Source organism: Nothobranchius furzeri, chromosome 4 (assembly GCF_043380555.1).
Source record: "Nothobranchius furzeri strain GRZ-AD chromosome 4, NfurGRZ-RIMD1, whole genome shotgun sequence".
In the NCBI taxonomy this organism is placed as follows: Eukaryota; Metazoa; Chordata; class Actinopteri; order Cyprinodontiformes; family Nothobranchiidae; genus Nothobranchius; species Nothobranchius furzeri.
The window spans coordinates 30,857,817-30,883,424 of NC_091744.1; positions in this window are offsets into that span (position 1 = coordinate 30,857,817).

Sequence of the window (25,608 nt, forward strand, 5' to 3'; positions counted from 1 at the left end):
ACGCGCCCCGAGGAGCGTCTTGCCACATGTCAGCACTCGGTCTGACTGAGCGCCTCCAGGAGAGAGGCCCAAGCAAGACGCGCCCCGAGGAGCGTCTTGCCACATGCCAAATATGGGTCTGACTGAGGGCCTCCAGGAGAGAAGCCCAAGCAAGAAGCGCCCCGAGGAGCGTCTTGACACATGTCAACACTGGGTATGACAGAGGGCCTCCAGGAGAGAGGCCCAAGCAAGACGCGCCCCGAGGAGTGTCTTGCCACATGTCACCACTTGGTCTGACTGAGCGCCTCCAGGAGAGAGTCCCAAGCAACACGCACCCCGAGGAGCGTCAGGCCACATGTCACTACTCAGTCTGACTGAGCGCCTCCAGGAGAGAGGCCCAAGCAAGACGCGCCCCGAGGAGCGTCTTGCCACATGTCAACAATGGGAATTACTGAGGGCCTCCAGGAGAGACGCCCAAGCAAGACGCGCCCCGAGGAGCGTCTTGCCACATGCCAAATATGGGTCTGACTGAGGGCCTCCAGGAGAGAAGCCCAAGCAAGAAGCGCCCCGAGGAGCGTCTTGACACATGTCAACACTGGGTATGACAGAGGGCCTCCAGGAGAGAGGCCCAAGCAAGACGCGCCCCGATGAGTGTCTTGCCACATGTCACCACTTGGTCTGACTGAGCGCCTCCAGGAGAGAGTCCCAAGCAACACGCACCCCGAGGAGCGTCAGGCCACATGTCACTACTCAGTCTGACTGAGCGCCTCCAGGAGAGAGGCCCAAGCAAGACGCGCCCCGAGGAGCGTCTTGCCACATGTCAACAATGGGAATTACTGAGGGCCTCCAGGAGAGACGCCCAAGCAAGACGCGCCCCGAGGAGCTTCTTGCCACATGTCAGCACTCGGTCTGACTGAGCGCCTCCAGGAGAGAGGCCAAAGCAAGACGTGCCCCGAGGAGCGTCTTGACACATGTCAACACTGGGTCTGACAGAGGGCCTCCATGAGAGAGGCCCAAGCAAGACGCGCCCCGAGGAGTGTCTTGCCACATGTCAACACTGGGTCTGACAGAGGGCCTCCAGGAGAGAGGCCCAAGCAAGATGCGCCCCGAGGATTGTCTTGCCACATGTCACCACTTGGTCTGACTGAGCGCCTTCAGGAGAGAGGCCCAAGCAACACGCGCCCCGAGGAGCGTCAGGCCACATGTCACTACTCAGTCTGACTGAGCGCCTCCAGGAGAGAGGCCCAAGCAAGACGCGCCCCGAGGAGCGTCTTGCCACGTGTCAACACTGGGTCTGATTGAGGGCCTTCTGGAGAGAGGCCCAAGCAAGAAGCGTCCCGAGGAGCGTCTTGCCACATGTCAACAATGGTTCTTACTGAGGGCCTCCGGGAGAGAAGTCCAAGCAAGACGCGCCACGAGGAGCTTCTTGCCACATGTCAGCACTCGGTCTGACTGAGTGCCTCCAGGAGAGAGGACAAAGCAAGACGCCCCCCGAGGAGCGTCTTGACACATGTCAACACTGGGTCTGACAGAGGGCCTCCATGAGAGAGGCCCAAGCAAGACGCGCCCCATGGAGCGTCTTGCCACATGTCACTACTCGGTCTTACTGAGCGCCTCAGGGAGAGAGGTCCAAGCAAGACGCGCCCCGAGGAGCGTCTTGCCACATGTCAACACTGGGTCTGACTGAGTGCCTCCATGAGAGAAGCCCCAGCAAGACGCGCCCAGCGGAGCGTCTTGCCACATGTCACTACTCGGTCTGTTTGAGCGCCTCCAGGAGAGAGGCCCAAGCAAGACGTGCCCCGAGGAGCGTCTTGCCACATGTCAACAATGGGTCTGACTGAGGGCCTCCAGGAGAGAAGCCCAAGCAAGACGCGCCCCGAGGAGCGTCTTGCCACATGTCAACACTGGGTCTGACTGAGCGCCTCCAGGAGAGAGGCCCACGCAAGACACGCCCCGAGGAGCGTCTTGACACATGTCAACACTGGGTCTGACTGACGGCCTCCATGAGAGAAGCCCAAGCAAGACGCGCCCCGAGGAGAGTCTTGCCACATGTCAACACTCGGTCTGACAGAGGGCATCCAGGAGAGAGGCCCAAGCAATATGCGCCCCGAGGAGCGTCTTGCCACTTAAACCCACAACCTAGCACTGAGGACAGAGGGACTTTATTTAAATTAGTACTTAATGGAAACGATACATAATGATACATAAGAGCCATGTCACACATTCAGCCTAGGAATAGTAGCATTGTGCACTATTAAAAATATACACATCAATTGCTCGAATCCCATTGTTGCAAAGTAAAACTCTAATAAAACTCTAGTCTGACATTAACAGAGAAGACTTAGTGTATGTACTACAAATACAGCATTAGGATTTAGAGTGGACCGTGCACCTTGTGAACCATCAGAGGCTTATGAGGCAACATATCTTCCAGTTGCTATTAGACAAGTTATAATTCTCGACCATTTTTCGGAACTGGTTTCTTGGGTCCGTGAGTAAATGCCATTAGTACTTAATGGAAACGATACATAATGATACATAAGAGCCATGTCGTACATTCAGCCTAGGAATAGCAGCATTGTGCACTATTAAAAATATACACATCAATTGCTCGAATCCCATTGTTGCAAAGTAAAACTCTAATAAAACTCTAGTCCGACATCAACAGAGAAGACTTAGAGTATGTACTACAAATACAGCATTAGGATTTCGAGTGGACAGTGAACCTTGTGAACCATCAGAGGCTTATGACGCAACATATCTTCCAGTTGCTATTAGACAAGTTATAATTCTTGACGATTTTTCGGAACTGGTTTCTTGGGTCCGTGAGTAAATGCCAAATGAGATGATAGTCCTTAAGTAAGTTCCTGGCGATCCCATGTCACGCTCTTGCCCATCAGCCGGTGAACGCTGAGACGGAACTCGATGAGAGCGATGTATTTTTTAAGTGCTCCGAATGTACTTCTAACAAGCGTGCGATTCACTTTGTGAGTAAACCGAAGCTGCAGCTGATTCAAACAGTCGAGCCAACTTTCTACATCACAATATACGTTTTGTAGTTAGTCGAGTTACCTTTTGTGTGGCGCATGCACGGGTCGTTATCGTCCAGCTCTCAGCTTAGAGAGTCCTGTATTGACACAGATGTCAATACATCTCGATGTCATGCAACACACAAAGTCTGTCGCATACAGGTGGGTTAACACATGTACGATACCTTTTGTGTGGCGCATGCACGGGTTGTTAGCGTCCAGCTCCCAGCTTAGAGAGTCCTGTATTGACACAGACGTCAATACATCTCGATGTCATGCAACACACAAAGTCTGTCGCATACAGGTGGGTTAGCACATGTATGATACCTTTTGTGTGGCGCATGCACGGGTCGTTAGCGTCCAGCTCCCGGCTTATAGAGAGTCCTGTATTGACACAGACGTCAATACATCTCGATGTCATGCAACACACAAAGTCTGTCGCATACAGGTGGGTTAACACACATGTACGATGTGTGCGATGGCACGCCCAGTTTACAATGGGACACGACGATGATCATTGTTAACCAAACTCTTGTTTCTCAAACACAGGTGTTAGCATTGTCTCCTGCACCTGGTCTTCGTGCACAGAGGGTGCTGTAATGTGCTCGTCATAGTCGCGATCGTTGTCACTCGAATCCGTTGTTCTCACGACAGGTGGTAGCGTTGTCTCCTGCATGTTGTCTTCACGTGCGGCAAGCGTTGTGCTGTGCTCGTTATAATGGTTGTCTTCGTACAAAGGGGGTGTTGAATACTCCTTCGCGAGTAGTGTAGGAGGTGGTGTGATGGGACGTATCTCAGAGGCGTTATGTGAGCGTACCACCATGGCCTGAGCAACTGCGACTACTGAGAGTACACCCAGTACAGACAGCGAGATCTTTTTTTTTCTTGGGTGTTGTACGTGTGGGTACAGCCGCTTTAATGGCAGTGAGAGCAAGTGGGCAAATGTATTTATAGGTCACTAGCAGAAACTAAGGCACGTGGTCAGAGTGTAATCGTAACCACCGTAGCTCTTCTCATAATTTAATATACATAGAAATCAGAAACGGGCATGTCAGGATAGACATCGCGAGTGATAATGCGGCCAGTATCTGTGTGCGCTTGAGAGCACCTTGTTGTTCTACTGTGGTGCCCACGCCGCCAGGTCTGTAAATGTCATCGACCTCCTTTATATACGCATACGCTAAAGACCGTATATTCTCTATGGATTTGAACACGTCCTTTGTTTCGCGTAACGCTTGAGCTGTCTCGAGCGTGATGTTGTGAGTGTACGCCAGTGTTTCACGTGCACCGAGGTCCGAAAGGGCGTGCGCTACAACTATTAACCTTGGTTTGGGAGTGTGGCAAAACGCTCGCTCCGCTGTAAAGGGCGGATGCAATGTTATCACCTGGTACGTTTCGTTAGTCGGGTCGTAACACACCGGTCCGTGAAACGGACCGTCACATTGTATGGGAAACAGTAAGGACAACACGCCGCCGACCGTGACTTCGCACTCGACCGCGGTGGTGTTATCGATTTGCAAAGGATCACATACGCCTCTCCAGTCGCAATGAGGCACATTGTAGTCGACGCGACCGTCGGTCACCATAGCTTTCGTCAGCCAACACACTCGATTGCCCTTCGAAACATCGGCGATCAACGTGAGCTTAGAGGTCGACGTCGCTTTACTGTACGCCAGGATATCCGTGTGTGAGTGCACGCTCGACGTCGATTGACAACCGGTCATGTCAGACCTGATCAGACCTTCCGAACACATGACCATTACTTGTTGTGCGGCCGAGAGTATCGCAATCATACCGTTGAGATGTGTAGAAAGCGCGTACACGCCAGCCTTCCACGTTTCCAAAATTTCCAGCAGTCTAGAGGGACTTGTCTTAGCGCGCACGGCTGTGCTGAATTTGCGTTGGGTAGACACAACGGCTTCTACCTCGCTTAGGATCTGTGGGCTCATGTACTCGTGGTAGGCCAAGACGTGTATAGTCGAGCGCGGTGATGCCCCGAACACTTGACCCGGTTTTGTTGTGGCGATATGCGTGTCCAGTAACGCGGCAAAGTCCGCGTGTCTAGCGTGTATTGATTTTACAGCTCGCTCATACCCCAACAGTACGGTCGGTAGAAGTTCGTTCACTTGTTTCCATGCGCTCGTGGAACACAGGACATCGCAACCTCTGTGATACTCAAGTAAAGCGTCAAACACCAGCTGCTTGCACGTTGGAAATACAATCGGTAGTAACTTCTTACTCCACTCTATGTTGAACTCGTATAGTATGTATATGGGCGGTTGCGGCGGTTTGCGCATTTTCTATCTACCCTCCGCTAATATGACTCTGTGGTCTGTCTCCTGAGATGGTGCGGTTGGAACTTGCGAGAGTGCACTATCGACGGTCGGCGTTTCCATTTCGTCAACTGCCATTTTCAGCCGCTGGCAAACGGCCGTCGACGGTCGATGCGAGACACCAACATAACGTTAGACCGCGACCCTCATGCCAGTTTTCTGTAGTACTGGTTGTAGTTTCTGGTGCACACTCGAAACGCCATTACGATCACAATTACGTTGATTAATAAATCCAGTGTTGTAGCGACTGCAGCCAGCGCCGTCGCGCAACTTGTGTCGGTGTTATCTCTCGATACTTTCATTCGTATCCGAGCGTATGCAGAATCTACGGATCTGGTGAAGTTGCTTGTCACTAGCTTGCGCACGTTTGATATGGCACTTTGCGCGAGACTCGCACAACCTGCAGTGGCGACCGTCGCGTCAGTGCAAAGTTTTTCCAATATATCGCTCGCAACATCGTTTGTCATTTGCTGTACACTGCGCACACTGGCCGCGAGGTCGCGGAGAGGGTCTTCGTTACGAGCTACTCTGGTAGCGCCGTGGTTGATGAGGACGATCATCTTTAGCAATAGTTCATCTCGAAGCGCAACGATGGTGAGGGCGACGGGTTGGCCGGTTCCGCCTTCAGGCCACACAGTTGCCGCTAGATTGCCCAATGCCACACACGCAGACGAACCCTGTACACACTCAATGACCCGTGTGCGATCGTTGATTTCTGCTAGTACGTTTGCTAGATCTACGTGCTTCCACGGATCGGGCGTGGGCACGCGCTTGTTTTTAGAGGCGTTTTCGCGCAGCCTCTACCCTGCACGACCGCTCGTGGCCGCACTAGCTATATTTATCTTTATTTGTTTCACACACACACACACACACACACACACACACACACACACACACACACAGGCCCTTGCGTGCAAACCCCGGTCAGGCCTGCAGTGTACACATCAGAGACATGATGTTCTTTCACAGAACTGAGGTTGTTCATTACTAAATGACTTTTACAGGAATATTGTTATTATACTGTTCAACAGGTTGATCATAATAATGTGTATTAAACCCACAACCTAGCACTGAGGACAGAGGGACTTTATTTAAATTTGTACTTAATGGAAACGATACATAATGATACATAAGAGCCATGTCGTACATTCAGCCTAGGAATAGTAGCATTGTGCACTATTAAAAATATACACATCAATTGCTCGAATCCCATTGTTGCAAAGTAAAACTCTAATAAAACTCTAGTCTGACATCAACAGAGAAGACTTAGTGTATGTACTACAAATACAGCATTAGGATTTCGAGTGGACCGTGCACCTTGTGAACCATCAGAGGCTTATGACGCAACATATCTTCCAGTTGCTATTAGACAAGTTATAATTCTCGACCATTTTTCGGAACTGGTTTCTTGGGTCCGTGAGTAAATGCCAAATGAGATGATAGTCCTTAAGTAAGTTCCTGGCGATCCCATGTCACGCTCTTGCTCATCAGCCGGTGAACGCTGAGACGGAACTCGATGAGAGCAATGTATTTTTTAAGTGCTCCGAATGTACTTCTAACAAGCGTGCGATTCACTTTGTGAGTAAACCGCAGCTGCAGCTGATTCAAACAGTCGAGCCAACTTTCTACATCACAATATGCGTTTTGTAGTTAGTCGAGTTACCTTTTGTGTGGCGCATGCACGGGTCGTTAACGTCCAGCTCCCAGCTTAGAGAGTCCTGTATTGACACAAACGTCAATACATCTCGATGTCATGCAACACACAAAGTCTGTCGCATACAGGTGGGTTAACACACATGTACGATGTGTGCTTTGGCACGCCCAGTTTACAATGGGACACGACTATGATCATTGTTAACCAAACTCTTGTTTCTCACGACAGGTGGTAGCGTTGTCTCCTGCACCTGGTCTTCGTGCACAGAGGGTGCTGTAATGTGCTTGTCATAGTCGCGATTGTTGTCACTCGAATCCGTTGTTCTCACGACCGGTGGTAGCGTTGTCTCCTGCATGTTGTCTTCGCGTGCGGCAAGCGTTGTGCTGTGCTCGTTATAATGGTTGTCTTCGAACAAAGGGGGTGTTGAATACTCCTTCGCGAGTAGTGTCGGAGGTGGTGTGATGGGACGTATCTCAGAGGCGTTATGTGAGCGTACCACCATGGCCTGAGCAACTGCGACTACTGAGAGTACACCCAGTACAGACAGCGAGATCTTTTTTTTTCTTGGGTGTTGTACGTGTGGGTATCATCTTGCTTGGGCCTCTCTCCTGGAGGCGCTAAGTCAGACCCAGTGTTGACACGTGGCAAGACGCTCCTCGGGGCGCGTCTTGCTTGGGCCTCTCTCCTGGAGGCGCTCAGTCAGACACAGTGTTGACATGTGGCAAGACACTCCTCGGGGCGCGTCTTGCTTGGGCTTCTCTCATGGAGGCCCACAGTAAGACCCATTGTTGACATCTGGAAAGAAGCTCCTCGGGGCGCGTCTTGCTTTGGCTTCTCTCCTGGAGGCCCTCAGTCAGACCCATTGTTGACATGTGGCAAGACGCTCCTCGGGGCGCGTCTTGCTTGGGCCTCTCTCATGGAGGCCCTCTGTCAGACCCAGTGTTGACATGTGTCAAGACGCTCCTCGGGGGGCGTCTTGCTTTGGCCTCTCTCCTGGAGGCACTCAGTCAGACCGAGTGCTGACATGTGGCAAGAAGCTCCTCAGGGCGCGTCTTGCTTGGACTTCTCTCCCGGAGGCCCTCAGTAAGAACCATTGTTGACATGTGGCAAGACGCTCCTCGGGGCGCGTCTTGCTTGGGCCTCTCTCCAGAAGGCCCTCAATCAGACCCAGTGTTGACACGTGGCAAGACGCTCCTCGGGGCGCGTCTTGCTTGGGCCTCTCTCCTGGAGGCGCTCAGTCAGACTGAGTAGTGACATGTGGCCTGACGCTCCTCGGGGCGCGTGTTGCTTGGGCCTCTCTCCTGGAGGCGCTCAGTCAGACCAAGTGGTGACATGTGGCAAGACAATCCTCGGGGCGCGTCTTGCTTGGGCCTCTCTCCTGGAGGCCCTCTGTCAGACCCAGTGTTGACATGTGGCAAGACACTCCTCGGGGCGCGTCTTGCTTGGGCCTCTCTCATGGAGGCCCTCTGTCAGACCCAGTGTTGACATGTGTCAAGACGCTCCTCGGGGCGCGTCTTGCTTTGGCCTCTCTCCTGGAGGCGCTCAGTCAGACCGAGTGCTGACATGTGGCAAGAAGCTCCTCAGGGCGCGTCTTGCTTGGGCTTCTTTCCTGGAGGCGCTCAGTCAGACTCAGTGTTGACGCTGTGACGCGCCCCGAGGAGCGTCTTGCCACATGTCACTACTCGGTCTGACTGAGCGCCTCCAGGAGAGAGGCCCAAGCAAGACGTGCCCCGTGGAGCGTCTTGCCACATGTCAACAATGGGTCTGACTGAGGGCCTCCATGAGAGAGGCCCAAGCAAGAAGCGCCCCGAGGAGCTTCTTGCCACATGTCAACAATGGGTCTGACTGACGGCCTCCAGGAGAGAAGCCCAAGCAAGACGCGCCCCGAGGAGCGTCTTGCCACATGTCAACACTGGGTCTAATTGAGCGCCTCCAGGAGAGAGGCCCAAGCAAGACGCACCCCGAGGAGCGTCTTGCCACATGTCACTACTCTGGTCTGACTGAGCGCCTCCAGGAGAAAGGTCCAAGCAACACGCGCCCCGAGGAGCGTCTTGCCACATGTCAACACTGGGTTTGACTGAGCGCCTCCAGGAGAGAGGCCCCAGCAAGACGCGCCCCGAGGAGCATCTTGCCACATGTCACTACTCGGTCTGACTGAGCGCCTCCAGGAGAGAGGCCCAAGCAAGACGTACCCCGAGGAGCGTCTTGCCACATGTCAACAATGGGTCTGACTGAGGGCCTCCAGGAGAGAAGCCCAAGCAATACACGCCCCGAGGAGCGTCTTGACACATGTCAACACTGGGTCTGACTGAGGGCCTCCATGAGAGAAGCCCAAGCAAGACGCGCCCCGAGGAGAGTCTTGCCACATGTCAAAACTGGGTCTGACAGAGGGCATCCAGGAGAGAGGCCCAAGCAATACGCGCCTCGAGGAGCGTCTTGCCACATGTCAACAATGGGTCTGACTGAGGGCCTCCAGGAGAGAAGCCAAAGCAAGACGCTCCCCGAGGAGCTTCTTTCCACATGTCAACAATGGGTCTTACTGAGGGCCTCCATGAGAGAAGCCCAATCAAGACGCGCCCCGAGGAGTGTCTTGCCACATGTCAACACTGGGTCTGACTTAGCGCCTCCAGGAGAGAGGCCCAAGCAAGATGCGCCTCGAGGAGCGTCTTGCCACGTGTCACCACTGGGTCTGACTGAGCTCCTCCAGGAGAGAGGCCCAAGCAAGACCCGCCCAGAGGAGCGTCTTGCCACGTGTCACCACTGGGTCTGATTAAGCACCTCAAGGAGAGAGGCCCCAGCAAGACGCGCCCCGAGGAGCGTCTTGCCTTATGTCAGCACTCGGTCTGACTGAGCGCCTCCAGGAGAGAGGCCCAAGCAAGACGCGCCCCGAGGAGCGTCTTGCCAAATGTCACTACTCGGTCTGACTGAGCGCCTCCAGGAGAGAGGCCCAAGCAAGACGCGCCCAGAGGAGCGTCTTGCCACATGTCAACACTGGGTCTGACTGAGCGCCTCCAGGAGAGAGGCCCAAGCAAGACACGCCCCGAGGAGCGTCTTGACACATGTCAACACTGGGTCGGACTGAGGGCCTCCATGAGAGAAGCCCAAGCAAGACGCGCCCCGAGGAGAGTCTTGCCACATGTCAACACTCGGTCTGACAGAGGGCATTCAGGAGAGAGGCCCAAGCAATGAGCGCCCCGAGGAGCGTCTTGCCACATGTCACCACTGGGTCTGAATGAGCGCCTCCAGGAGAGAGGCCCAACCAAGACGCGCCCCGAGGAGTGTCTCGCCACATGCCAACACTGAGTCTGACTGAGCGCCTCCAGGAGAGAGGCCCAAGCAAGACGCGCCCCGAGGAGCGTCTTGCCACGTGTCAACACTGGGTCTGACTGAGCGCCTCCAGGAGAGAGGCCCAAGCAAGACGCGCCCCGAGGAGCGTCTTTCCACGTGTCACCACTGGGTCTGATTGAGCGGCTCCAGGAGAGAGGCCCCAGCAAGACGCGCCCCGAGGAGCGTCTTGCCTTATGTCAGCACTCGGTCTGACTGAGCGTCTCCAGGAGAGAGGCCCAAGCAAGACGCGCCCCGAGGAGCGTCTTGCCACATGTCAACAATGGGTCTGACTGAGGGCCTCCAGGAGAGAGGCCCAAGCAAGATGCGCCCGGAGGAGCGTCTTGCCACATGTCAACACTGGGTATGACAGAGGGCCTCTAGGAGAGAGGCCCAAGCAAGACGTGCCCCGAGGAGTGTCTTGTCACATGTCAACACTGGGTCTTTCTGAGCGCCTCCAGGAGAGAAGCCCAAGCAAGACGCGCCCCGAGGAGCGTCTTGCCACATGTCAGCACTCGGTCTGACTGAGCGCCTCCAGGAGAGAGGCCCAAGCAAGACGCGCCCCGAGGAGCGTCTTGCCACATGTCAACAATGGGTCTTACTGAGGTCCTCCAGGAGAGAAGCCCAAGCAAGACGCGCCCCGAGGAGCTTCTTGCCACATATCAGCACTCGGTCTGACTGAGCGCCTCCAGGAGAGAGGCCAAAGCAAGACGCGCCCCGAGGAGCGTCCTCACACATGTCAACACTGGGTCTGACAGAGGGCCTCTAGGAGAGAGGCCCAAGCAAGATGCGCCCCGAGGAGTGTCTTGCCACATGTCACCACTTGGTCTTACTGAGCGCCTCCAGGAGAGAGGCCCAAGCAACACGCGCCCCGAGGAGCGTCAGGCCACATGTCACTACTCAGTCTGACTGAGTGCCTCCAGGAGAGAGGCCCAAGCAAGACGCGCCCCGAGGAGCGTCTTGCCACGTGTCAACACTGGGTCTGATTGAGGGCCTTCTGGAGAGAGGCCCAAGCAAGACGTGCCCCGAGGAGTGTCTTGCCAAATGTCAACACTGGGTCTGACTGAGCGCCTCAGGGAGAGAGGTCCAAGCAAGACGCGCCCCGAGGAGCGTCTTGCCACATGTCACTACTCGGTCTGACTGAGCGCCTCAGGGAGAGAGGTCCAAGCAAGACGCGCCCCAAGGAGCGTCTTGCCACATGTCAACACTGGATCTGACTGAGTGCCTCCATGAGAGAAGCCCCAGCAAGACGCGCCCCGAGGAGCGTCTTGCCACATGTCACTACTCGGTCTGTTTGAGCGCCTCCAGGAGAGAGGCCCAAGCAAGACGCGCCCCGAGGAGCATCTTGCAACATGTCAACACTGGGTCTGACTGAGCGCCTCCAGGAGAGAGGCCCAAGCAAGACACGCCCCGAGGAGCGTCTTGACACATGTCAACACTGGGTCTGACTGAGTGCCTCCATGAGAGAAGCCCAAGCAAGACGCGCCCCGAGGAGAGTCTTGCCACAGGTCAACACTCGGTCTGACAGAGGGCATCCAGGAGAGAGGCCCAAGCAATACGTGCCCCGAGGAGCGTCTTGCCATATGTCACCACTGGGTCTGACTGAGCGCCTCCAGGAGAGAGGCCCAACCAAGACGCGCCTTGAGGAGCGTCTTGCCACATGCAAACACTGGGTCTGACAGAGGGCCTCCAGGAGAGAGGCCCATGCAAGACGCGCTCCGAGGAGTGTCTTGCCACAGGTCACCACTGGGTCTGACTGAGCGCCTCCAGGAGAGAGGCCCAAGCAAGACGCGCCCCGAGGAGTGTCTTGTCACATGTCAACACTGGGTCTTTCTGAGCGCCTCCAGGAGAGAAGCCCAAGCAAGACGCGCCCCGAGGAGCGTCTTTCCACATGTCAGCACTCGGTCTGACTGAGCGCCTCCAGGAGAGAGGCCCAAGCAAGATGCTCCCCGAGGAGCATCAGGCCACATGTCACTACTCAGTCTGACTGAGCGCCTCCAGGAGAGAGGCCCAAGCAAGACGCGCCCCGAGGAGCGTCTTGCCACGTGTCAACACTGGGTCTGATTGAGGGCCTTCTGGAGAGAGGCCCAAGCAAGACGCGCCACGAGGAGCGTCTTGCCACATGTCAACAATGGGTCTTACTGAGGGCCTCCAGGAGAGAAGCCCAAGCAACACGCGCCCCGAGGAGCTTCTTGCCACATGTCAGCACCCGGTCTGACTGAGCGCCTCCAGGAGAGAGGCCAAATTAAGACGCGCCCCGAGGAGCGTCTTGACACATGTCAACACTGGGTCTGACAGGGGGCCTCCATGAGAGAGGCCCAAGCAAGACGCGCCGCGAGGAGTGTCTTGCCACATGTCAACACTGGGTCTGAATGAGCGGTTCCAGGAGAGAGGCCCAAGCAAGACGCACCCCGAGGAGCGTCTTGCCACGTGTCAACACTGGGTCTGACTGAGCGCCTCCAGGAGAGAGGCCCAAGCAAGATGCGCCCCGAGGAGCGTCTTGCCACATGTCACCACTGGGTCTGACTGAGCGCCTCCAGGAGAGAGGCCCAAGCAAGACGCGCCCCGAGGAGCATCTTGCCTTATGTCAGCACTCGGTCTGACTGAGCGCCTCCAGGAGAGAGGCCCAAGCAAGACGCGCCCCGAGGAGCGTCTTGCGACATGTCACTACTCGGTCTAACTGAGCGCCTCCAGGAGAGAGGTCCAAGCAAGACGCACCCCGAGGAGCGTCTTGCCACATGTCACTACTCGGTCTGACTGAGCGCCTCCAGGAGAGAGGCCCAAGCAAGACGTGCCCCGAGGAGCGTCTTGCCACATGTCAACAATGGGTCTGACTGAGGGCCTCCAGGAGAGAAGCCCAAGCAAGACGCGCCCCGTGGAGCGTCTTGCCACATGTCAACACTGGGTCTGACTGAGCGCCTCCAGGAGAGAGGCCCAAGCAAGACGCGCCCCGAGGAGCGTCAGGCCACATGTCACTACTCAGTCTGACTGAGCGCCTCCAGGAGAGAGGCCCAAGCAAGACGCGCCCCGAGGAGCGTCTTGCCACATGTCAACACTGGGTCTGATTGAGGGCCTTCTGGAGAGAGGCCCAAGCAAGATGCGCCCCGAGGAGCGTCTTGCCACATGTCAACAATGGGTCTTACTGAGGGCCTCCAGGAGAGAGGCCCAAGCAAGATGCGCCCGGAGGAGCGTTTTGCCACATGTCAACACTGGGTCTGACAGAGGGCCTGCAGGAGAGAGGCCCAAGCAAGACGCACCCCGAGGAGCGTGTTGCCACATGTGACCTCTGGTTCTGACTGAGCGCCTCCAGGAGAGAGGCCCAAGCAACATGCGCCCCGAGGAGCGTCTTGCCACATGTCAACACTGGGTCTGACAGAGGGCCTCCATGAGAGAGGCCCAAGCAAGACGCGCCCCGAGGAGCGTCTTGCGACATGTCACTACTCGGTCTAACTGAGCGCCTCCAGGAGAGAGGCCCAAGCAAGACGCGCCCCGAGGAGCGTCTTGCCACATGTCACTACTCGGTCTGCGTCTTGCTTGGACCTCTGTCCTGGAGGTGCTCAGTTAGACCGAGTAGTGACATGTCGCAAGACTCTCCTCGGGGCGCATCTTGCTTGGGCATCTCTCCTGGAGGCGCTCAGTCAGACCCAGTGTTGACATGTGGCAAGACGCTCCTCGGGGCGCGTCTTGCTTGGGCCTCTCTCCTGGAGGCGCTCAGTCAGACCCAGTGTTGACACTTGGCAAGACGCTCCTCGGGGCGCGTCTTGCTTGGGCCCTTCTCCTGGAGGCGCTCAGTCAGACCCAGTGGTGACACGTGGAAAGACGCTCCTCGGGGCACATCTTGCTTGGGCCTCTCTCCTGGAGGCGCTCAGTCAGACCCAGTGTTGACACTTGGCAAGACGCTCCTCGGGGCGCGTCTTGCTTGGGCCTCTCTCCTGGAGGCGCTCAGTCAGACCCAGTGTTGGCATGTGGCAAGACACTCCTCGGGGCGCGTCTTGGTTGGGCCTCTCTCCTGGAGGCGCTCATTCAGACCCAGTGGTGACATGTGGCAAGACGCTCCTCGGGGCGCGTATTGCTTGGGCCTCTCTCCTGAATGCCCTCTGTCAGACCGAGTGTTGACATGTGGCAAGACTCTCCTCGGGGCGCGTCTTGCTTGGGCTTCTCTAATGGAGGCCCTCAGTCCGACCCAGTGTTGACATATGTCAAGACGCTCCTCGGGGCATGTCTTGCTTGGGTCTCTCTCCTGGAGGCGCTCAGTCAGACCCAGTGTTGACATGTGGCAAGATGCTCCTCTGGGCGCATCTTGCTTGGGCTTTTCTCCTGGAGGCCCTCAGTCAGACCCATTGTTGACATGTGGCAAGACGCTCCTCGGGGCACGTCTTGCTTGGGCCTCTCTCCTGGAGGCGCTCAGTCAGACCGAGTAGTGACATGTGGCAAGACGCTCCTCGGGGCGCGTCTTGCTTGGACCTCTCTCCTGGAGGCGCTCAGTTAGACCGAGTAGTGACATGTGGCAAGACGCTCCTCGGGGCGCGTCTTGCTTGGGCCTCTCTCCTGGAAGCGCTCAGTCAGACCGAGTGCCGACATAAGGCAAGACGCTCCTCGGGGCGCGTCTTGCTGGGGCCTCTCTCCTGGAGGTGCTCAATCAGACCCAGTGGTGACACGTGGCAAGACGCTCCTCTGGGCGCGTCTTGCTTGGGCCTCTCTCCTGGAGGAGCTCAGTCAGACCCAGTGGTGACACTTGGCAAGACGCTCCTCGGGGCGCATCTTGCTTGGGCCTCTCTCCTGGAGGCGCTAAGTCAGACCCAGTGTTGACACGTGGCAAGACGCTCCTCGGGGCGCATCTTGCTTGGGCCTCTCTCCTGGAGGCGCTCAGTCAGACACAGTGTTGACATGTGGCAAGACACTCCTCGGGGCGCGTCTTGCTTGGGCTTCTCTCATGGAGGCCCACAGTAAGACCCATTGTTGACATCTGGAAAGAAGCTCCTCGGGGCGCGTCTTGCTTTGGCTTCTCTCCTGGAGGCCCTCAGTCAGACCCATTGTTGACATGTGGCAAGACGCTCCTCGGGGCGCGTATTGCTTGGGCCTCTCTCATGGAGGCCCTCAGTCAGACCCAGTGTTGACATGTGTCAAGACGCTCCTTGGGTCGTGTCTTGCTTGGGACTCTCTCCTGGAGGCGCTCAGTCAGACCCAGTGTTGACATGTGGCAAGACGCTCCTCGGGGCGCTTCTTGCTTGGGCTTCTCTCCTGGAGGCCCTCAGTCAGACCCATTGTTGACATGTGGCAAGACGCTCCTCGGGGCACGTCTTGCTTGGGCCTCTCTCCTGGAGGCGCTCAGTCAGACCGAGTAGTGACATGTGGCAAGACGCGCTCCTCGGGGCGCGTCTTGCTGGGGCCTCTCTTCTGGAGGCGCTCAGTCAGACCCAGTGTTGACATGTGTCAAGACGCTCCTCGGGCGTTTCTTGCTTGCGCCTCTCTCCTGGAGGCGCTCAGTCAGACCCAGAGGTGACATGTGGCAAGACGCTCCTCGGGCCTCTCTCCTGGAGGCGCTCAGTCAGACCCAGTGTTGACATGTGGCAAGACGCTCCTCGGGGCGCGTCTTGCTTGGGCCTCTCTCCTGGAGCTGCTCAGTCAGACCCAGTGTTGACATGTGGCAAGACGCTCCTCGGGGTGCGTCTTGCTGGGGCTTCTCTCATGGAGGCACTCAGTCAGACCCAGTGTTGACATGTGGCAAGATGCTCCTTGGGGCACGTCTTGCTTGGGCCTCTCTCCTGGAGGCGCTCAGTCAGACCCAGAGGAGACATGTGTCAAGACGCTCCTCGGGGAGCGTCTTGCTTTGGCCTCTCTCCTGGAGGCCCTCAGTCAGACCCAGTGTTGACATGTGGCAAAACGCTCCTCGGGGCGCGTCTTGCTTGGGCCTCCTTCCTGGAGGCGCTCAGTCAGACCGAGTGCTGACATGTGGCAAGACGCTCCTCGGGGCGCATCTTGCTTGGGCTTCTCTCCTGGAGGCCCTCAGTCAGACCCAGTGTTGACATGTGGCAAAACGCTCCTCGGGGCGCGTCTTATTTGGGCCTCTCTCCTGGGGGCCCTCAGTTAGACCCAGTGTTGAAATGTGGCAAGACGCTCCTCGGGGCGCGTCTTGCTTGGGCTTCTCTCCTGGAGGCCCTCAGTCAGACCCATTGTTGACATGTGGCAAGACGCTCCTCGGGGCACGTCTTGCTTGGGCCTCTCTCCTGGAGGCGCTCAGTCAGACCGAGTAGTGACATGTGGCAAGACGCTCCTCGGGGCGCGTCTTGCTTGGACCTCCCTCCTGGAGGCGCTCAGTCAGACCGAGTAGTGACATGTGGCAAGACGCTCCTCGGGGCGTGTCTTGCTTGGACCTCTCTCCTGGAGGCGCTCAGTTAGACCGAGTAGTGACATGTGGCAAGACGCTCCTCGGGGCGGGTCTTGCTTGGGCCTCTCTCCTGGAGGCGCTCAGTCAGAACTGGAAGATATGTTGCGTCATAAGCCTCTGATGGTTCACCAGGTGCACGGTCCACTCGAAATCCTAATGCTGTATTTGTAGTACATACACTAAGTCTTCTCTGTTGATGTCAGACTAGAGTTTTATTAGAGTTTTACTTTGCAACAATGGGATTCGAGCAATTGATGTGTATATTTTTAATAGTGCACAATGCTACTATTCCTAGGCTGAATGTATGACATGGCTCTTATGTATCATTATGCATCGTTTCCATTAAGTACTAATTTAAATAAAGTCCCTCTGTCCTCAGTGCTAGGTTGTGGGTTTAATACACATTATTATGATCAACCTGTTGAATAGTATAAGCCCCATACAATGTGACGGTCCGTGTGACGGACCGGTGTGTTACGACCCGACTAACGAAACGTACCAGGTGATAACATTGCATCTGCCCATTACAGCGGAGCGAGCGTTTCGCCACACTCCCAAACCAAGGTTAATAGTTGTAGCGCACGCCTTTTCGGACCTCGGTGCACGCGAAACACTGGTGTACACTCACAACATCACGCTCGAGACAGCTCAAGCGTTACGCGAAACAAAGGACGTGTTCAAATCCATAGAGAATATACGGTCTTTAGCGTATGCGTATATAAAGAAGGTCGATGACATTTACAGACCCGGCGGCGTGGGCACCACAGTAGAACAACAAGCTGCTCTCAAGCGCACACAGATACTGGCCGCATTATCACTCGCGATGTCTATCCTGACATACCCGTTTCTGATTTCTATGTATATTAAATTATGACAAGAGCTACTTTAGGTGGTTACGATTACACTCTGACCACGTGCCTTAGTTTCTGCTAGTGACCTATAAATACATTTGCCCACTTGCTCTCACTGCCATTAAAGCGGCTGTACCCACACGTACAACACCCAAGAAAAAAAATTGATCTCGCTGTCTGTACTGGGTGTACTCTCAGTAGTCGCAGTTGCTCAGGCCATGGTGGTACGCTCACATAACGCCTCTGAGATACGTTCCATCACACCACCTCCTAGACTACTCGCGAAGGAGTATTCAACACCCCCTTTGTACGAAGACAACCATTATAACGAGCACAGCACAACGCTTGCCGCACGCGAAGACAACATGCAGGAGACAACGCTACCACCTGTCGTGAGAACAACGGATTCGAGTGACAACGATCGCGACTATGACGAGCACATTACAACACCCTCTGTGCACGAAGACCAAGTGCAGGAGACAACGCTACCACCTGTCGTGAGAAACAAGAGTTTGGTTAACAATGATCATCGTCGTGTCCCATTGTAAACGGGCGCGCCATCGCACACATCGTACATGTGTGTTAACCCACCTGTATGCGACAGACTTTGTGTGTTGCATGACATCGAGATGTATTGACGTCTGTGTCAATACAGGACTCTCTATAAGCCAGGAGCTGGACGCTAACGACCCGTGCATGCGCCACACAAAAGGTATCGTACATGTGTTAACCCACCTGTATGCGACAGACTTTGTGTGTTGCATTACATCGAGATGTATTGACGTCTGTGTCAATACAGGACTCTCTAAGCTGGGAGCTGGACGCTAACGACCCGTGCATGCGCCACACAAAAGGTAACTCGACTAACTACAAAACGCATATTGTGATGTAGAATGTTGGCTCGACTGTTTGAATCAGCTGCAGCTGCGGTTTACTCACGAAGTGAATCGCACGCTTGTTAGAAGTACATTCGGAGCACTTAAAAAATACATCGCTCTCATCGAGTTCCGTCTCAGCATTCACCGGCTGATGGGCAAGAGCGTGACATGGGATCGCCAGGAACTTACTTAAGGACTATCATCTCATTTGGCATTTACTCACGGACCCAAGAAACCAGTTCCGAAAAATGGTCGAGAATTATAACTTGTCTAATAGCAACTGGAAGATATGTTGCGTCATAAGCCTCTGATGGTTCACAAGGTGCACGGTCCACTCGAAATCCTAATGCTGTATTTGTAGTACATACACTAAGTCTTCTCTGTTGATGTCAGACTAGAGTTTTATTAGAGTTTTACTTTGCAACAATGGGATTCGAGCAATTGATCTGTATATTTTTAATAATGCACAATGCTACTATTCCTAGGCTGAATGTATGACATGGCTCTTATGTATCATTATGTATCGTTTCCATTAAGTACTAATTTAAATAAAGTCCCTCTGTCCTCAGTGCTAGGTTGTGGGTTTAATACACATTATTATGATCAACCTGTTGAATAGTATAATAACAATATTCCTGTAAAAGTCATTTAGTAATGAACAACCTCAGTTCTGTGAAAGCACATCATGTCTCTGATGTGTACACTGCAGGCCTGACCGGGGTTTGCACGCAAGGGCCTGTGTGTGTGTGTGTGTGTGTGTGTGTGTGCGTGCGTGCGTGTGTGCGTGCGTGCGTGTGTGTGTGTGTGTGTGTGTGTGTGTGTGTGTGTGTGTGTGTGTGTGTGTGTGTGTGTGTGTGTGTGTGTGTGAAACAAATAAAGATAAATATAGCTAGTGCGGCCACGAGCGGTCGTGCAGGGTAGAGGCTGCGCGAAAACGCCTCTAAAAACAAGCGCGTGCCCACGCCCGATCCGTGGAAGCACGTAGACCTAGCAAACGTACTAGCAGAAATCAACGATCGCACACGGGTCATTGAGTGTGTACAGGGTTCGTCTGCGTGTGTGGCATTGGGCAATCTAGCGGCAACCGAGTGGCCTGAAGGCGGAACCGGCCAACCCGTCGCCCTCACCATCGTTGCGCTTCGAGATGAACTATTGCTAAAGATGATCGTCCTCATCAACCACGGCGCTACCAGAGTAGCTCGTAACGAAGACCCTCTCCGCAACCTCGCGGCCAGTGTGCGCAGTGTACAGCAAATGACAAACGATGTTGCGAGCGATATATCGGAAAAACTTTGCACTGACGCGACGGTCGCCACTGCAGGTTGTGTGAGTCTCGCGCAAAGTGCCATATCAAACGTGCGCAAGCTAGTGACAAGCAACTTCACCAGATCCGTAGATTCTGCATACGCTTGAATACCAACGAAAGTATCGAGAGATAACACCGACACGGGTTGCGCGACGGTGCTGGCTGCAGTCGCTACAACACTGGATTTATTAATCAACGTAATTGTGATCGTAATGGCGTATCGAGTGTGCACCAGAAACTACAACCAGTACTACAGAAAACTGGCATGAGGGTCGCGGTCTAACGTTATGTTGGTGTCTCGCATCGACCGTCGACGGCCGTTTGCCAGCGGCTGAAAATGGCACAGTTGACGAAATGGAAACGCCGACCGTCCATAGTGCACTCTCGCAAGTTCCAACCGCACCATCTCAGGAGACAGACCACAGAGTCATATTAGCGGGGGGTAGATAGAAAATGCGCAAACCGCCGCAACCGCCCATATACATACTATACGAGTTCAACATAGAGTGGAGTAAGAAGTTACTACCGATTGTATTTACAACGTGCAAGCAGCTGGTGTGTGACGCTTTACTTGATTATCACAGAGGTTGCGATGTCCTGTGTTCCACGAGCGCATGGAAACAAGTGAACGAACTTCTACGGACCGTACTGTTGGGGTATGAGCGAGCTGTAAAATCAATACACGCTAGACACGCGGACTTTGCCGCATTACTGGACACGCATATCGCCACAACAAAACCGGGTCAAGTGTTCGGGGCGTCACCGCGCTCGACTATACACGTCTTGGCCTACCACGAGTACATGAGCCCACAAGATCCTAAACGAGATAGAAGCCGTTGTGTCTACCCAACGCAAATTCAGCACAGCCGTGCGCGCTAAGACAAGTCCCTCTAGATTGCTGGAAACTTTGGAAACGTGGAAGGCTGGCGTGTACGCGCTTTCTACACATCTCAACGGTATGATCGCGATACTCTCGGCCGCACAACAACTAATGGTCATGTGTTCGGAAGGTCTGATCAGGTCTGACATGACCGGTTGTCAATCGACGTCGAGCGTGCACTCACACACGGATATCCTGGCATACAGTAAAGCGACAGCGACCTCTACGCTCACGTTGATCGCCGATGTTTCGAAGGGCAATCGAGTGTGTTGGCTGACGAAAGCTATGGTGACCGACAGTCGCGTCGACTACAATGTGCCTCATTGCGACTGTAGAGGCGTATGTGATCCTTTGCAAATCGACAACACCACCGCGGTCGAGTGCGAAGTCACGGTCGGCGGCGTGTTGTCCTTACTGTGCCCCATACAATGTGACGGTCCGTGTCACGGACCGGTGTGTTACGACCCGACTAACGAAACGTACCAGGTGATAACATTGCATCTGCCCATTACAGCGGAGCGAGCGTTTCGCCACACTCCCAAACCAAGGTTAATAGTTGTAGCGCACGCCCTTTCGGACCTCGGTGCACGCGAAACACTGGCGTACACTCACAAAATCACGCTCGAGACAGCTCAAGTGTTACGCAAAACAAAGGACGTGTTCAAATCCATAGAGAATATACGGTCTTTAGCGTATGCGTATATAAAGAAGGTCGATGACATTTACAGACCCGGCGGCGTGGGCACCACAGTAGAACAACAAGGTGCTCTCAAGCGCACACAGATACTGGCCGCATTATCACTCGCGATGTCTATCCTGACATGCCCGTTTCTGATTTCTATGTTAATTAAATTATGACAAGAGCTACGGTGGTTACGATTACACTCTGACCACGTGCCTTAGTTTCTGCTAGTGACCTATAAATACATTTGACCACTTGCTCTCACTGCCATTAAAGCGGCTGTACCCACACGTACAACACCCAAGTAAAAAAAATGATCTCGCTGTCTGTACTGGGTGTACTCTCAGTAGTCGCAGTTGCTCAGGCCATGGTGGTACGCTCACATAACGCCTCTGAGATACGTCCCATCACACCACCTCCTACACTACTCGCGAAGGAGTATTCAACACCCCCTTTTTACGAAGACAACCATTATAACGAGCACAGCACAACGCTTGCCGCACGCGAAGACAACATGCAGGAGACAACGCTACCACCTGTCGTGAGAACAACGGATTCGAGTGACAACGATCGCGACTATGACGAGCACATTACAGCACCCTCTGTGCACGAAGACCAGGTGCAGGAGACAACGCTACCACCTGTCGTGAGAAACAAGAGTTTGGTTAACAATGATCATTGTCGTGTCCCATTGTAAACTGGGCGTGCCATCGCACACATCGTACATGTGTGTTAACCCACCTGTATGCGACAGACTTTGTGTGTTGCATGACATCGAGATGTATTGACGTCTGTGTCAATACAGGACTCTCTATAAGCCGGGAGCTGGACGCTAACGACCCGTGCATGCGCCACACAAAAGGTATCGTACATGTGTTAACCCACCTGTATGCGACAGACTTTGTGTGTTGCATGACATCGAGATGTATTGACGTCTGTGTCAATACAGGACTCTCTAAGCTGGGAGCTGGACGCTAACGACCCGTGCATGCGCCACACAAAAGGTAACTCGACTAACTACAAAACGAACATTGTGATGTAGAAAGTTGGCTCGACTGTTTGAATCAGCTGCAGCTGCAGTTTACTCACGAAGTGAATCGCACGCTTGTTAGAAGTACATTCGGAGCACTTAAAAAATACATCGCTCTCATCGAGTTCCGTCTCAGCGTTCACCGGCTGATGGGCAAGAGCGTGACATGGGATCGCAAGGAACTTACTTAAGGACTATCATCTCATTTGGCATTTACTCACGGACCCAAGAAACCAGTTCCGAAAAATGGTCGAGAATTATAACTTGTCTAATAGCAACTGGAAGATATGTTGCGTCATAAGCCTCTGATGGTTCACAAGGTGCACGGTCCACTCGAAATCCTAATGCTGTATTTGTAGTGCATACACTAAGTCTTCTCTGTTGATGTCAGACTAGAGTTTTATTAGAGTTTTACTTTGCAACAATGGGATTCGAGCAATTGATGTGTATATTTTTAATAGTGCACAATGCTACTATTCCTAGGCTGAATGTATGACATGGCTCTTGTGTATCATTATGAATCGTTTCCATTAAGTACTAATTTAAATAAAGTCCCTCTGTCCTCAGTGCTAGGTTGTGGGTTTAATACACATTATTATGATCAACCTGTTGAATAGTATAATAACAATATTCCTGTAAAAGTCATTTAGTAATGAACAACCTCAGTTCTGTGAAAGAACATCATGTCTCTGATGTGTACACTGCAGGCCTGACCGGTCTTGCTGGGGCCTCTCTCCTGGAGGCGCTCAATCAGACCCAGTGGTGACACGTGGCAAGACGCTCCTCGGGGCGCGTCTTGCTTGGGCCTCTCTCCTGGAGGCGCTCAGTCAGACTCAGTGGTGACACGTGGCAAGAAGCTCCTCGGGGCGCGTCTTGCTTTGGCTTCTCTCCTGGAGGCGCTCAGTCAGACCGAGTGCTGACATGTGGCAAGAAGCTCCTCGAGGCGCGTCTTGCTTGGGCTTCTCTCCTGGAGGCCCTCAGTAAGACCCATTGTTGACATGTGGCAAGACGCTCCTCGTGGTGCGTCTTGCTTGGGCCTCTCTCCAGAAGGCCCTCAATCAGACCCAGTGTTGACACGTGGCAAGACGCTCCTCGGGGCGCGTCTTGCTTGGGCCTCTCTCCTGGAGGCGCTCAGTCAGACTGAGTAGTGACATGTGGCCTGACGCTCCTCGGGGCGCGTCTTGCTTGGGCCTCTCTCCCGGAGGCGCTCAGTCAGACCCATTGGTGACATGTGGCAAGACACTCCTCGGGGCGCGTCTTGCTTGGGCCCCTCTCCTGGAGGCCCTCTGTCAGACCCAGTGTTGACATGTGTCAAGACGCTCCACGGGGCGCGTCTTGCTTGGGCTTCTCTCCTGGAGGCCCTCAGTCAGACCCATTGTTGACATGTGGCAAGACGCTCCTCGGGGCGCGTCTTGCTTGGGCCTCTCTCCTGGAGGCGCTCAGTCAGAACCAGAGGTGACATGTGGCAAGACGCTCCTCGGGGCGCGTCTTGCTTGGGCCTCTCTCCTGGAGGCCCTCTGTCAGACCCAGTGTTGACATGTGGCAAGACGCTCCTCCGGGCGCATCTTGCTTGGGCCTCTCTCCTGGAGGCCCTCAGTAAGACCCATTGTTGACATGTGGCAAGACACTCCTCGGGGCGCGTATTGCTTGGGCCTCTCTCCAGAAGGCCCTCAATAAGACCCAGTGTTGACATGTGGCAAGACGCTCCACGAAGCGCGTCTTGCTTGGGCTTCTCTCCTGGAGGCCCTCAGTCAGACCCATTGTTGACATGTGGCAAGACGCTCCTCGGGGCGCGTCTTGCTTGGGCCTCTCTCCTGGAGGCGCTCAGTCAGACCCAGTGTTGACATGTGGCAAGACGCTCCACGGGGCGCGTCTTGCTTGGGCTTCTCTCCTGGAGGCCCTCAGTCAGACCCATTGTTGACATGTGGCAAGACGCTCCTCGGGGCACGTCTTGCTTGGGCCTCTATCCTGGAGGCGCTCAGTCAGACCGAGTAGTGACATGTGGCAAGACGCTCCTCGGGGCGCGTCTTGCTTGGACCTCTCTCCTGGATTCGCTCAGTTAGACCGAGTAGTGACATGTCGCAAGACGCTCCTCGGGGCGCGTCTTGCTTGGGCCTCTCTCATGGAGGCCCTCTGTCAGACCCAGTGTTGACATGTGGCAAGACGCTCCTCGGGGCGCGTCTTGCTTGGGCCTCTCTCCTGGAGGCGCTCAGTCAGAACCAGAGGTGACATGTGGCAAGACGCTCCTCGGGGTGCGTCTTGCTTGGGCCTCTCTCCTGGAGGCCCTCTGTCAGACCCAGTGTTGACATGTGGCAAAACGCTCCTCCGGGCACATCTTGCTTGGGCCTCTCTCCTGGAGGCCCTCAGTAAGACCCATTGTTGACATGTGGCAAGACGCTCCTCGGGGCGCGTCTTGCTTGGGCCTCTCTCCAGAAGGCCCTCAATCAGACCCAGTGTTGACATGTGGCAAGACGCTCCTCGGGGCGCGTCTTGCTTGGGCTTCTCTCATGGAGGCCCTCAGTCAGACCCAGTGTTGACATGTGTCAAGACGCTCCTCGGGGCGTGTCTTGCTTGGGCCTCTCTCCTGGAGGCGCTCAAACAGACCGAGTAGTGACATGTGGCAACACGCTCCTCGGGGTGCGTCTTGCTGGGGCTTCTCTCATGGAGGCACTCAGTCAGATCCAGTGTTGACATGTGGCAAGACGCTCCTCGGGGCGCGTCTTGCTTGGACCTCTCTCCCTGAGGCGCTCAGTCAGACCGAGTAGTGACATGTGGCAAGACGCACCTCGGGGCGCGTCTTGCTTGGACCTCTCTCCCTGAGGCGCTCAGTCAGACCCAGTGTTGACATTTGGCAAGACACTCCTCGGGGCGCGTCTTGCTTGGGCCTCTCTCATGGAGGCCCTCTGTCAGACCCAGTGTTGACATGTGTCAAGAAGCTCCTCGGGGGGCGTCTTGCTTTGGCCTCTCTCCTGGAGGCGCTCAGTCAGACCGAGTGCTGACATGTGGCAAGAAGCTCCTCGGGGCGCGTCTTGCTTGGGCCTCTCTCCTGGAGGCGCTCAGTCAGACCAAGTGGTGACATGTGGCAAGACACTCCTCGGGGCGCGTCTTGCTTGGGCCTCTCTCCTGGAGGCCCTCTGTCAGACCCAGTGTTGACATGTGGCAAGACACTCCTCGGGGCGCGTCTTGCTTGGGCCTCTCTCATGGAGGCCCTCTGTCAGACCCAGTGTTGACATGTGGCAAGACACTCCTCGGGGCGCGTCTTGCTTGGGCCTCT